The sequence below is a fragment of the Podarcis muralis genome, chromosome 3 (assembly GCF_964188315.1).
Source record: "Podarcis muralis chromosome 3, rPodMur119.hap1.1, whole genome shotgun sequence".
NCBI classification, from domain to species: Eukaryota; Metazoa; Chordata; class Lepidosauria; order Squamata; family Lacertidae; genus Podarcis; species Podarcis muralis.
Window position 1 is genome coordinate 119,482,786 of NC_135657.1, and position 15,221 is coordinate 119,498,006.

Sequence of the window (15,221 nt, forward strand, 5' to 3'; positions counted from 1 at the left end):
ATTAAAAACAGAAATTAAGAATAAAGTTTACTATTGCTACATGTTTTACTGGATACAGTGGTACCTCGGGTTAAGAACTTAATTCGTTCTGGAGGTTCATTCTTAACCTGAAACTGTTCTTAAACTGAAGAACCACTTTAGCTAATGGGGCCTCCCACTGCCGCTGCACCGCCGCCACACAATTTCTGTTCTTATCCTGAAGCAAAGTTCTTGACCTGAGGTAATAGTTCTGGGTTAGCGGAGTATGTAACCTGAAGCGTCTGTAACCCGAGGTACCACTGTATAGGAATTGGCTTTTCAAAGCAATTACTACAGAAGACTAGCTATGAAGTATTTATACAATCTCAATGGAGATAGTAACCGACTTTCACAGTAATTATTACTAGCTGGGACTAGAACCTGTCAAAGTGGTTTTCTATTAAAACAAGTCTCCTATTATATATTTATTCATACCCTGCCTTTGCCCCTGACGGAACCAAAGGCAACTTCTTATTCATATATTGGTGACCTGAGCTACCTGCATGTTGATCAAAACAGGAACATATTTATTAAGGTATTTGTATCTCACATTTGTAGGCAATTGGCCTTTGCATAGTGGCTTACAATGCAATAATGAAAACATTATTCTATTTAATTTAAATAGAATTTCATAAACAGTGAAAATAGAGCAATAAGTTTAAAACTTTAGAAGAACATCAGCAATGAAAAACAGATTGGGATAAAGACTTCCTTAAAGCCTATTTAAAAGCAGCTAAAAGAAGGTCCTAAATGTACATTCATTGGGTTCAAACCCAACATAGCAGGCTCTGGAGGAAGACCAGGAAGAATAGGAGGGCCAAGCTGGAACAGAGAGACCCTTCTCTCCCTCCAAATATACCTGCTGGCTCCAGTGCTGAGACAGGAGTCCCAGCTCCCTCCCTTCTGGTGGGGGACAGAGTGCTGTTGGACCTGTGGAGGGATCCACGCCACTTCCTGGGGTGGCAGAGCAGCCTTCAGAGGGGCAAATGCACCTGGTGCTCTCATTTTTTATAGATTTTGAGACAAATATGACAATGAAAATTCAAAACTGGCTACTGTTTTGTTTTTTTTTTGAGATCCACAATAGTTTATTATATAATCGGGGAATATGCACATATGACATGAACTGGCAAAAGCCAGCTGCCACCACTTTGCCTGTTGCTCAGGATCATCTCTGGTGAGCATCCAGCATCCAACAGTAATCCGCCAACAGGGAAGTGGACCACTTTTCACTTTTCATTATTGTAATTTCCTGATAATCGTTGGGTCTCTGGACCGTAATAAAGATTGTTGTTGTTGTTGTAATTTCCTGATAAAACATTCACTGTGCTCATCACTAACGATACGGCAGTTGTCAGGGTAGAAATCCAAGTGGGAATGGAGAAAATGGATCTTTAAGGACATATTGCAGCCAAGTTTGTGATACAGAGACATCTTCTCAACCAGTTCCTTGTAGTTTTCTACCCTGACATTTCCGAGAAAGTTAGTTGACACCATATGAAATGCACCCCAAGCTTTTTTCTCATCACCCTGAAGCAGGTTGTCTAACATTTTGTCTTTGATGAGCTTGCAGATCTGAAGACCCACAAAAATTCCCTCTTTAATTCTTACTTCGCTGAATCGAGGAAATTTTTCAGACAGGCACTTGAAAGCTGATCTATGGCTTTTACAAAGTTTTTCATCAGACCGAGTTTGATGTGTAGGGGCAGTAGTGAGATTTTGTTTCTTTCTGCCAGTGCTGGGAGTTGCACAGTCTTCTCTCTGACATTCAGAGATTTCCTCTGATGCCAGTCTCTCTTCACAAAGTGCAAAGTCTTTGCTCGGCTGTCCCATTCACATGAAAAACAGCAGTACTTTGTATATCCCAACTGCAGACCCATCAACACAGACTTCAAGTCACAACAGAGATGCCAGCCATACTTCCTGCATTGAAGACAGTCTGTTTTAGGTTGTTGTAGGTTTCTTTCATGTAGACAGCATGTCTGACTGGAACAGATGGAATTCTATTTCCATTATGCAGCAACACCATCTTGAGACTCAATTTTGAGGAGCCTATGAATAGTCACTATTCTTGCATGGCCATGTGTGATTCTGAGGACATCCATTACATCATCTACATTATAGCAGAACACAAGGTCATCTTCCTTTCTGAGGAACACAGGGTCATCTTCCTTTCTGAAGTAGGGTGCAAACTGATGCTGATGACTGTGAAATGAAATTAGGACATTTTCCTTGATACAATTCCATTGTTAAAGTCTTGATCCCAGTAACTCCACTTTGGCCTTGGGTGGCTCCAGATCACAAACAAGATCATTCAGTTCTTCTTGTGCAAGATGGTATGGTGCAGATGACGGACCATGACAAACATCTGGATCATCATTAGACACTGAAGGCTGAGGAGAACCCAACATCAGTTCACCTCCCTTCTCACTGTCTCAATCGATGGAAACTTATCTTGAAGGTTCAGGAATGGTAAGTCCTTTGCCATGTGGAACTGGTCAGAAAGAAGATGGCATGTTTGGGTATGCTACTGTCCACTTCTTTTTCCTTGTGAATGATGGAGATGAACTGAGGATTAAATCTGTAAATTAAAATTTAAACCCTTTGTCCCACATGTGTGGGAGAATTATGAGAGTAAACAGGTTGTGAAGCCCTTTTAGCAGAGTGAAAACACTTATTAACTTTTGCAGCTTACTGGAAGCTATGAATTAGGAAATTACACCTTTTTATCCCTGTTTATTTGTGGTCTGCTGACCTTCCCTTCTCTGTCCCTGTAGCTAAGAATTAACCACATTTTAAGACCAAAAAAAAAAGTTTACTTACATTTCAATGCAGGTAGCAAATACATCAAAGTAGTATGCAGGTAAAAATACTTCTTAGTCACAAAATACAAATTAGTTCCAATATGGAGCCTGGGCTCTCAGCAGAGCCCAGGCATGTATATCTGCCCATATTGCTGGCTTGAAAGAAGAGAGACTGAGGCAAGGAGGAAAGAGAAAATATTAGGATCCTTTGTCCTATTTCCCACCAAGGAAGTAGGGGATATGACATCACACAGACCTGCCTTCTCAAGGAATACAGGAACTCTGTGAGCCTTAACCCCTTCATATGCTTATCTTGTAAATGCAACTGTCATTTTGATTGAAGATGTTCCCACAGGGTTGCCTTCAGAAACAGGTGGTACCATTCAGAAGTAGCAGTCATTTGCATGATTGCTTGGCTCCCTCCAAACCATAGGAGCAGCAAATGGCTGTTTGCCCTTTTCCCACATATTTTTTTTTTTTTTGCACACGTATTGAATCATATGTGTGGGGCCCAGGCCTTGTCCTGGTCCTCAATCAATGGAGAGCTTCAGGGCAGCAGCTGAAGAAGGAACAGTTTGATCCATATTTTAGATTTAGGGGAGCTAGTCTCAAACATTTGTTGGGGGAGACCTAGGTTTTTTGGGAGGGATTTATTTGTCCTGTCTCCACACTTTTTATGATAGAGGACCACTGTAGTCACCCCCAACGACACGTTCCCAAGATGGAGGGTGAGGGAACAGCTGCAGTCGCCTGTGGTTCCTGCGCAATGTTTGCCATCTTGCCAAAGGTTGCAGGCAGCTTTACCTGCAGCAATTGCATGTTGATTGCCCTCTTAAAAGACAAAGTCCAGCAACTGGAGGAACGTGTAGCTACGCTCCAAAGAATTAGAGAGCTGGAACTCTTCTTGGAAGCAACAGAGCACACCGTCTCCACCAAGGAAGAGACAGGGGACTCCCCTGAGAAGGTGGCTAGTTCACCAACACAGGAGCCAGATATATGGAGAAACGTGACTCAAAGAAGTAGGAGGCCCAGGGTTCGCTCTGATTGTTTAGAAATACGCAATCGCTTTGAGGTCCTTTCCCCTAGCATGGAAGACGAAGAGCAGACTCCATTTGAGGATCTCTCCCTCATTACAGTCGATCAGGTATATGAAGACGAGGAGCAAAGGCAGTCCTCTGGGAATGTCCAGGCGACCTTGGAACCGACAGCTCACAGAAGAACCCCGACCAGACCTAAGAGGAGGCGTGTAGTGGTGATAGGGGATTCCCTACTGAGGGGAACAGAAGCAGTGATCTGTGGGCCTGACAAGATGTCTCGGGAAGTGTGCTGTCTCCCCGGGGCTAAGATCCAAGATGTAACTGAACGACTGCAAGGAATCATAAAACCCACTGACAAATACCCCTTCCTCTTGGTTCATGTGGGAACCAATGACACTGCAAGCAATAGCCTCCAGAAGATCAAAAGAGATTACGAGGCTCTGGGCAGGAAATTGAAGCAATTAAATGCACAAATTGTCATCTCATCTGTCCTCCCAGTTGAACGACGTGGCCCAGGGAGAGAGGGAAAAATAGTGGAAGTGAACAGCTGGCTTCGCAAATGGTGTAAACAGGAACGGTTTGGATTCTTAGATCACGGAATGCAGTTTCTTGAAGATGGACTTCTGGCAAGCGATGGGCTGCACCTCACAACGGTTGGGAGGAATGTTTTTGCAAAAAATCTCAGAAACCTCATCAGGAGGGCTTTAAACTGACTAATGTGGGGGAGGGAGACAGTGCTCCTGAAGGTAGGAGTCTATCAATTGATGAAGATGATCATCCAAATGTCATAGACCGAATGGAGCAAAGAGCATGCAGACCTAGTGGTGGGAGGAGAAAATCCTTAAATAAGAGACACGGGGGAATGATTAATGGACTTCAATGTCTGTACACTAATGCGCAAAGCATGGGAAATAAACAAGATGAGCTTGAGCTCCTGGTACAGCAAACTAAATATGACATAATAGGAATCACTGAAACCTGGTGGGATAAATCCCACGATTGGAATGTAACAATGGAGGGATACAATCTATTTCAAAGAAACAGACCAGACAAGAAAGGAGGAGGAGTGGCGTTATATGTCAGGGATGTGTATACCTGTGAAGAGATCCAAGATTTAGAACCTCAAAGCCAAAGTGAGAGCATTTGGGTGAAAATTAAGGGAGAGAAGAATAACAGTGACCTCATTGTGGGAGTTTACTATAGATCCCCAAGCCAAACGGAGGACATAGATGATGCCTTCCTGGAACAGATGGCCAAGCATGCAAAAGGAAGGGAGATAGTAGTAATGGGGGACTTCAATTACCCGGATATTTGTTGGATGTCAAACTCAGCCAAGAGCATAAGGTCAAACAGATTCCTCACTGCCCTTGCAGACAACTTCATTGTCCAGAAAGTGGGAGAAGCAACAAGAGGAACAGCCATTTTAGATCTGGTCCTAACCAATGTTGATGACCTGGTTAGTGGGGTAGAAGTGGAAGGATCATTAGGCGCGAGTGATCATGCTCTTCTGAAGTTTACTATACAGCGGAAAGGAGCAGCCAAGCATACTAGGACTCAATTTCTCGACTTTAAGAAAGCCGACTTCATAAAGCTTAGGGAAGTGCTGGGTGAGATCCCATGGACAGTAATACTAAAAGGAAAGGGAGTTCAAGATGGCTGGGAGTTTGTTAAGAGGGAGATAGTAAAAGCACAACTTCAGGCAATACCAATGAGACGGAAACATGGAAGGTGCCTAAAGAAGCCAGGGTGGCTATCTAAAGAACTTTTAACTGAGTTAAGATTAAAAAAGGATGTGTACAAAAAATGGAAAAGGGGGGAAACCACCAAAGAGGAATTCAAACAAATAGCCAGCACGTGTAGACACAAAGTCAGAAAAGCTAAAGCACAAAATGAACTCAGGCTTGCTAGAGAGGTTAAAAGCAACAAAAAAGGCTTTTATGGGTATGTTCGTAGCAAAAGGAAGAACAAAGAAACCGTGGGGTCACTCAGAGGAGAAGATGGTGAAATGCAAACAGGGGACACAGAAAGGGCTGAACTCCTCAATGCCTTCTTTGCCTCAGTCTTCTCCGATAAAGAAAACAATGCCCGACCTGAAGAATTTGGAGCAAATGATTCAGCAGAGGAAACACAGCCCAGAATAACTAAGGAGATAGTACAAGGATACTTGGCTAGTCTAGATGTATTCAAGTCTCCAGGGCCAGATGAACTGCATCCAAGAGTATTAAAAGAACTAGCGGATGTGATCTCAGAACCACTGGCAGTCATCTTTGAGAATTCCTGGAGAACAGGCGAAGTCCCGGCAGACTGGAGGAGGGCAAATGTTGTCCCTATTTTCAAAAAGGGGAAAAGAGAGGACCCAAATAATTACCGCCCAGTCAGTCTGACATCAATACCAGGGAAGATTCTGGAGCAGATCATTAAGCAAACAGTCTGTGAGCACCTAGAAAGGAATGCTGTGATCACCAATAGTCAGCATGGATTTCTGAAAAATAAGTCATGTCAGACTAACCTGATCTCGTTTTTTGACAGAATTACAAGCCTGGTAGATGAAGGGAACGCAGTGGATGTAGTCTACCTTGATTTCAGCAAGGCATTTGACAAGGTGCCCCATGATATTCTTGTAAAGAAGCTGGTAAAATGCGGTCTTGACTATGCTACCACTCAGTGGATTTGTAACTGGCTGACTGACCGAACCCAAAGGGTGCTCATCAATGGTTCCTCTTCATCCTGGAGAAGAGTGACTAGTGGGGTGCCACAGGGTTCTGTCTTGGGCCCGGTCTTATTCAACATCTTTATCAACGACTTGGATGATGGACTCAAGGGCATCCTGATCAAATTTGCAGATGACACCAAACTGGGAGGGGTGGCTAACACCCCAGAGGACAGGATCACACTTCAAAACGACCTTGACAGATTAGAGAACTGGGCCAAAACAAACAAGATGAATTTTAACAGGGAGAAATGTAAAGTATTGCACTTGGGCAAAAAAAATGAGAGGCACAAATACAAGATGGGGGACACATGGCTTGAGAGCAGTACATGTGAAAAGGATCTAGGAGTCTTGGTTGACCACAAACTTGACATGAGCCAACAGTGTGACGCGGCAGCTAAAAAAGCCAATGCAATTCTGGGCCTCATCAATAGGAGTATAGCATCTAGATCAAGGGAAGTAATAGTGCCACTGTATTCTGCTCTGGTCAGACCTCACCTGGAGTACTGTGTCCAGTTCTGGGCACCACAGTTCAAGAAGGACACTGACAAACTGGAACGTGTCCAGAGGAGGGCAACCAAAATGGTCAAAGGCCTGGAAATGATGCCTTATGAGGAACGGCTAAGGGAGCTGGGCATGTTTAGCCTGGAGAAGAGGAGGTTAAGGGGTGATATGATAGCCATGTTCAAATATATAAAAGGATGTCACATAGAGGAGGGAGAAAGGTTGTTTTCTGCTGCTCCAGAGAAGCGGACACGGAGCAATGGATCCAAACTACAAGAAAGAAGATTCCACCTAAACATTAGGAAGAACTTCCTGACAGTAAGAGCTGTTCGACAGTGGAATTTGCTGCCAAGGAGTGTGGTGGAGTCTCCTTCTTTGGAGGTCTTTAAGCAGAGGCTTGACAACCATATGTCAGGAGTGCTCTGATGGTGTTTCCTGCTTGGCAGGGGGTTGGACTTGATGGCCCTTGTGGTCTCTTCCAACTCTATGATTCTATGATTCTATGATTCTATGATTCAATCTTACATCCAAAATTGAACTGATAACGCCTTTTTACTATCAGACTGATGACACTTTTCTGGCTTGCAAATGTCACTTCCCCACAAATGTAACCAAAGTTTTATCTGCACTATTAACACATTTACAAGGCATCACTACTGTTGGATTTACACTGCAGGGATCACTTTTGTAGTACTTATGACACTGGGGTAAATGGGAGAGTAGCGCACAAATGACTTGCTCACCCTGCAAGACTTTGTTTTATACTAACGATTGCATCAATTTATGTCAGCAATTGACTCAACTACATTACTCAACAGCATGTCATTGGTCCTGGGAGTGGTGTGTATGATGAGCTGATGCAATATGATGCCATATGTCTCAATCAGGAGTTTGAAATAGAGCGTTGCCAAATGAAATTGTGTACTCAACATGGACTGGGTTGTTTATGCATGGCTATCTTTGGATCTCCTAAACAGGAGCCAATCAACAATTTTGATTGTCATTTTCATGCTCAGTACCTTGAGATTAGTAAAGATTGGCTATTTTAATTTCAGAGGCATTTTGTGTGTTGTGCATCGCAACTTCTATTCCACACTAAACTGCTTCGTATTCTAAGCGTATTTTTAACTGGGGTCTCTCTTCTCCTGGAGAGTGTGCAAAGCCCCATGTCTAGGCACCCAGTTGATTCTTTTGTCAGTTACACACACGTGGGTCAGATCTATTTTCCACCTCCAAATAAATTGTATAGATGAAAGGACCATGACATCCTGGAGCCAAGATGTGCTTCCTGCTGCAGCTGATAGCCCTGGTAGATATGTGTGAGTCTGACACCTTCCGCTTCATGTCATGTGGTACCACTAGACATTCCACATCATGAAACATTCTACGTTAAAATATAGTTGAATAAATTGTGAGATAGCAGATGACGTCTAAGAGCTTACAGTCCCCACAAGACTGCAAGGCACACAGACCATGGCAGAGTGCTCCCCACCAGTGCCTGGGGTGGGTGCATGTGCGCCAGGGCCCACAAAGCATGCCATGGGGACAGAGCACACCGATGGAGCGAACCCCTGGCCTCTGGCAGGAGGGGTACATTCATGGTGCTGCACAAGCCCAGCGCCACTTTGTGAGACTTGCAAAAATGGTGCTGGGCTCACAGGGTGCCGTGAGCTGTTGCATCCTACTCTGGAGGGCAGCTGAGAAGGATGCAACAGCTCAAGTGCCCTGCAAGCTTTTGCAAGTAACACTGGGCTCACAGGGCACCTGAGCTGCTGTGCCCTTCTCAGGTGCCCTCTAGCTGGAGGGTGGCTGAGAAGGACGCAACAGCTCATGACGCCCTGTGCCCCCCCAAACTGTGCCCAGGGTGACGGACCCTGTCAGAACAAAGGAAAAACATGACTGCTTGCATCCATGGGGGGGGGGGGGGGCGGAGGCAGAACAAAAGCTATATACAAAACAGAAACTCCCAGTGAGCAGGAAGTAAACAGGCATGTGACACACAACAGCCTGTTCCCTTTTTTAAGGTGGAATGGAAATATCCTAACACTTTTTCATCCCACTAATTTTTAATCGACAAGTAAAGTATTGGTCTCAGGGCTTATCTGGATTTACCTTTTGCCCTGCTTTTGTAATCTGTGCTTTCCACAGATGGCCGTTTGCTCCAATTGAGCTTTAAAGAGCAAGTTTAAGGGCACTTGGACACAAGAGCTTTAAAACCTGGACTGTGCCTGGAAAGAGCAGCAGAAAGTGTGGATAAGCCCTAAATCTCTCTTAATTAAATCAATGGGACCAAAAAAACATTTAAATCTGAGTGAATTATTCCCAGTGTGCATTTTGCTGCCTCACTTTAACTAACCTTTAGATTTGAATTCATGTTAATTTCCCTCTTTTTGCTGTTTGTGCTTTAGAATAGTGACAGTGAAGAGATCAGGAAAATAATGGAGTAGCATATTTATAACAAGCTTTTGTAATCCCCCAAAATATAATTTAAAGTGAATGTTTAAAGCAAAAAACCCCAAAACATTGTATATAGTACTGTTAGAAATAATTAAATCCCAGGCTTTCAGACTATGGATTAAGAAATAAAAATCCTGTTAAAAGATAGAGACTTTAAAAGGGTCCCCCCCCCCAAAATCATAAGAACATTTCCCTTCCCACCCCGCTTTAAATCCTGTTTTATACCTTCCTTGTTCTCTAGGCTCTCTGTACCCTGGATAACCTAATCTGCACACAGCTCAGGTTAATGTCATGGGCAGCGGAAAGAATGTAAGCTAAGCATGCTATATGGCATGTCTGTTAATTTATTTGAGCCAGAGCCCCAGAAATGTTTACCAGCTTACGAGGGCAAAGATGCTGCTAAGTACCTATGATTCCTTGCTGTGTCAAGGCTTGGTTTTCAGGATGGGAAACAAACATTACTGATTACTGAAATGATGTATTTTCATTCCATATAAAAAAGGAGCTACTTTACTAAAGTAGCTTCATCAAGTAAAACCTGTATACTGCAAGGCTATACGTTTCTCCCCAAAAACAATCCTATTGAGTTTGATGGGACTAACTCTCAGATTGATGAGTATAGGTTTGCAGCCTAAATCTTTCTGCTACTGCTTTCAGAGATCTACGGATTTGGAACCACTGAGGCACATAACTTTTCAAGTAGACTCCACAAGCCTTAACCCATGTGCATGCCAACTCATAGCCTCACCGTTGATCCTATTCTAAGCTTTTGAGTGTCTGCAAGCATGTAAACTAGATTTTCAAAAAGCAGTTTTGAAATCCATATATCTTTTTATATGTACATTTTTATCTGTTGGTAGCAAGGGAAAACAAAGAGATACTTGAATGAAAGCAGAATAATTTATCTTTACACCTTGATTTATATTTTCCACAAGATGCTGCCTTTGCCCTAGGTTTCCAGTTTTCCAAAACATCATCTTCTTCTATCACTGGTAGCTGAGTGAGATTGTCTGCCATGAATGTCTTAACAGTGAGTCCGTAAGTGACTGTAGAGGCCAATTCTGGATCCACACACCATTCCACAGTGGAGACATAGGTTTCTGGGCCAGGGACGCGGACTTATAAAAAATATTGGGGGGGCCCGGGAAAGCTCATGAATAATAAATAAGCTCATGAATATGCAAATAAAGTGGCGCCGCCTCCTCGTGAGCGAATAGGGGAGAGCGTGCTGCGCCTATTAATCAGCTCCAAAGGAAATTGGGTGGAGCTTTTGCTCGGGAGGGAGGGCAGGAGGCATGCAGCCCGCCCCTCCCTGTGCATTTTGGGCTGGGGGAGGGGCGGCGATGGCGCTCTGCTGGAGGGGCGCCGGAGATTATTGGGGGGGCGGAGCCCCCCCAAACGAATTTTTGAGGGGGCTCGGGCCCCCTCAAGCCCCATGGAGTCGGCGCCTATGTTCTGGGCGGGAGTTGATCACTGTGAGGATTTGCCAAATGTGCCTTCCTCTTAGGACGTTTCTCCTATTCATCCAGAGTTTGTGCTTCTTCAAAGTCCATGACACCTTTGGTTAAGGCTGTTCTCCAACTGGAGTGCTTGCAAGCCAGTGTTTCCCAGTTGTTGGTGTTTATGATGCATTTTAAAAGATTTGCCTTGAGAGAGTCTTTAAACCTCTTTTGTTGACCACCAGCATTATGCTTTCCATTCTTATAGTTTGGAATAGTTGCTTTGGAAGACGATAAGCAGGCTTCTAAACAACATGACCAGTCCAATGAAGTTGATGTTGAAGAATCATTGCTTCGACCCTGGTGATCTTTGCTTCTTCCAGTATACTGGCATTAGTTTGCCTGTCTTCCCAAGTGATGTGTAAAATTTTTCAGAGACACCATTGAGGGAATCTTTCAAGGAGCTGGAGATGGCATTTATAAGTGGTCCATGTTTCACAAGCATACAGTAAGGTTGGTAGTACAATAGCTTTGTAAACAAGCATTTTGGTTTCCCTGCAGATGTCCCAGTCCTCAAACACTCTGCACTTCAATCGGGAGAAAGCTGCACTCACAGAGCTCAGGCGATGCTGGATTTCGGCATCAGTGTCGGCCTTTGTGGAAAGAAAACTGCGCAGGTAGGAGAAGTGATCAACACTTTTGAATGTTACACCATGGAGTTGGATTTGTGGTGCTCCAGAGGGGTTGTTTTGTGTTTGTTGGAGCAGCACTTTGGTTTTTTGGATGTTGAGCGATAGGCCAAGCTTTCTGTAAGCTTCTGAGATATTTATGATGGTTTGGAGGTCATCCTCTGAGTGTGCACACACTATGTTGTCATCAGCTCTATGACGGAAGTTATGGCAAAGCCATTTCCGAGCTTGGGAGGAGAGGGGGTTGCGGGCTACCCCCTCCCACACACGCGGGGGCTGGCTTTTTGCCCCCGCGAGATCCAGGGAATCCCCGGGCGTGCCTTCGACCCGGCCCGCCAATCGGCGGGCTGGGGAGGCGTGGCCTAGCCTACTTAAGGCCAGGCACGCCCGGGGACCGCCCTCTTTCCCCTTTCCAGCTGAGCGGTTTTCCCATCCCACCCACCCTTAGGCTTAGCTAGCTATGACCTTGCTATGGACTCCGGTTGGTCGTCGCAAGGGGCCTGGTAGGAATTTTCCCAATTTGGCGCACTTTCAGCCTTTTGGTTTTTCGCCTACCTCGTAGCAAACGTCACAACTTCCGCGGTATTGGCAGTTAGGCATTGGCAGGGGTTAACTGTTATGCAAATGAATGGGGGGGGAAGGAAGCGGCATCACCTTCCCCCAAGGAAAAGGGTAGTCCGGTAGAGGACTCCGGGGGGCGTTGCCTTGTCCGAAACCTAGGGAGGTAAGGGCCTCCGGCACGCCCCCGAGCGGTGACACCTGTGGGATCCTAGTTGGCGTACTTCAACAGGACTCCCACGGATTGTGGATAACCCTTCCCTGTCTCCATGCCGGGTAGTCGATAGGAGCCAATGCCTAAGGCCAATACCTTTCAATTCTGTAATCAATAAAGTTGTGGCCTTTTTATGCCCATTAACCTTAAATAATGTGTCCGGTGTCTTCATTTCACATGGGGGAGGGGACTTGCCACGCAACCTTACTCTTTGCTTTCAGCCTACTCAGATTAAAGAGCTATCCATCTGTTCAATATATGATTTCTACTCCAGTGGGGAGTTTCTCTTCGACAATGTGTAGGTTCATGGAAGTGAAAATAATGAATTGAATTGGGGCAATAACACAACCCTGTTTAACACCTGATCCCACTGTGAATGGTTCATTTTGAGAGCCACTGTTTTCTGCGATTGTTGCTGTCATATTATCATGGAGGAGCTGAATGATGTTCACAAATTTATCTGGGAAGACAATTTTCAGAAGGACAGTCCACAGGGCATTACGATTTACAGTGTCGAAGTCCTTAGTCAGGTCAGTAAACGCCATATACAGGGGTTGGTTTTGCTCTCGGCATTTTTCTTCAAGCTGTTGAGCGGTGAAAATCATGTCCACTTTCCTTTGTAACATGCCACTTATTATCTTCCATCTGTTCTGCCGTTGAGGACTCATTCTTTGTCTAGCTCCTCCCCTTTGACCTTACCATCTTGGATGACCCTGCTGGCCTATCGATACCCCGGACAGCTTCGCTCAGAAGGGTCATAGGAATGTGCAAGCCCACTCACCATGATCGGGTGATGATCCAGCAAGTGAGTCAAAAACACTACTACTACTACTGTTGTTGTTATTGTTAAAATTTGAATACCGTCCTACACCTGTAGATCTCAGGGTCCAGCCTGGCTGGAAGAACCAGGCACCTCTTTCCAGAAGAAGCTCATTACAAATGGTCATGTGATTTTACCTGCAGGCCCTTCTGAGAAGACAAGAGACTTCCCTTCCCTGTTCGGTTTAGTATGTAGTGATGCAAATACACCTTCTTTGTGGTGGCACTGTGCCCACAAACCAGGAACACTTTCGGTACTCAAATCTGCATAGCATTTTCTAGGATGAAATGGAGTTCAAAGACATGCAGTGGCATGGAAGAATGAAGGAGCACTGACAGCTCTACTTAACAGGAGCCATTAAAATATTTACAAAGTAGCAGCTGCTCTTGCATTTAAACAGTTTCTTTGGCATGAAAAAGAAACTTGTTGATAATTGGCAGATAAGCCATGTTACTATGTTTTATGTGTGGTTGCACTCTGAGTGGTATGCACAGCCAGTTTTGCACAATCTGATGTTTACAAAGTAATTGTAACGTATGACCTCCTTAGGCAACAGGGACAGAAACTGCCTTTAAAATGCTGAGCAAGCATTTAATCACAACTCTTCCTGCTGATCTTTGAAAAATTCAATACATTCAACAAATATAACTCCTCCTAAAGATAAACTATAAGATGAGAAGTGAGGGTTTCTTGGTGTGTGCTTTAGGAATCACAGATGTATCCCAATGCACTACTAGTAAGCCAGACAGATGCAATTCTCTGTCTGTTAAAAAGAATACAGCAAAATGTAGCTGACAACTAGGGTAAGCAGAGAAACACTGCCAGACTGTAAGAGGTACAAACCACAGCTGTGAGGTTTTCCTGAATCAGAAATTTGTGCGTGTGTTTTTTTGGACAGAACTCTAATAATGCTGACTATTGCAGGGGGTAAGGGAACTGGAGTACTGAGGAAGATGGCCAGGATGTAAATATACATTAGGGTTAATTTATTCTGGGCAATGACTTTAGGATAAACTACCTACTATGACAGATGCTTTTTTGTGGGGGTACTTTCATAGAATCATAGAGTTGGAATAGACCACAAGGGCCATCGAGTCCAACCCCCTGCCAAGCAGGAAACACCATCAGAGCACTCCTGACATATGGTTGTCAAGCCTCTGCTTAAAGACCTCCAAAGAAGGAGACTCCACCACACTCCTTGGCAGCAAATTCCACTGTCGAACAGCTCTTACTGTCAGGAAGTTCTTCCTAATGTTTAGGTGGAATCTTCTTTCTTGTAGTTTGGATCCATTGCTCCGTGTCCGCTTCTCTGGAGCAGCAGAAAACAACCTTTCTCCCTCCTCTATGTGACATCCTTTTATATATTTGAACATGGCTATCATATCACCCCTTAACCTCCTCTTCTCCAGGCTAAACATGCCCAGCTCCCTTAGCCGTTCCTCATAAGGCATCGTTTCCAGGCCTTTGACCATTTTGGTTGCCCTCCTCTGGACACGTTCCAGTTTGTCAGTGTCCTTCTTGAACTGTGGTGCCCAGAACTGGACACAGTACTCCAGGTGAGGTCTGACCAGAGCAGAATACAGTGGCACTATTACTTCCCTTGATCTAGATGCTATACTCCTATTGATGCAGCCCAGAATTGCATTGGCTTTTTTAGCTGCCACGTCACACTGTTGGCTCATGTCAAGTTTGTGGTCAACCAAGACTCCTAGATCCTTTTCACATGTACTGCTCTCAAGCCATGTGTCCCCCATCTTGTATTTGTGCCTCTCATTTTTTTTGCCCAAGTGCAATACTTTACATTTATCCCTGTTAAAGTTCATCTTGTTTGCTTTGGCCCAGTTCTCTAATCTGTCAAGGTCGTTTTGAAGTGTGATCCTGTCCTCTGGGGTGTTAGCCACCCCTCCCAGTTTGGTGTCATCTGCAAATTTGATCAGGATGCCCTTGAGTCCATCATCCAAGTCGTTGATA

At 44.5% G+C, this 15,221-nt stretch overlaps 1 protein-coding gene across 3 annotated transcripts in view; it reads right to left on the reverse strand.

The window, feature by feature from the left end:
- The window catches only part of WDPCP (WD repeat containing planar cell polarity effector), a 182,099-nt gene that overhangs the window by 25,285 nt on the left and 141,593 nt on the right, over positions 1-15,221 (reverse strand). The window lies entirely within an intron of this gene.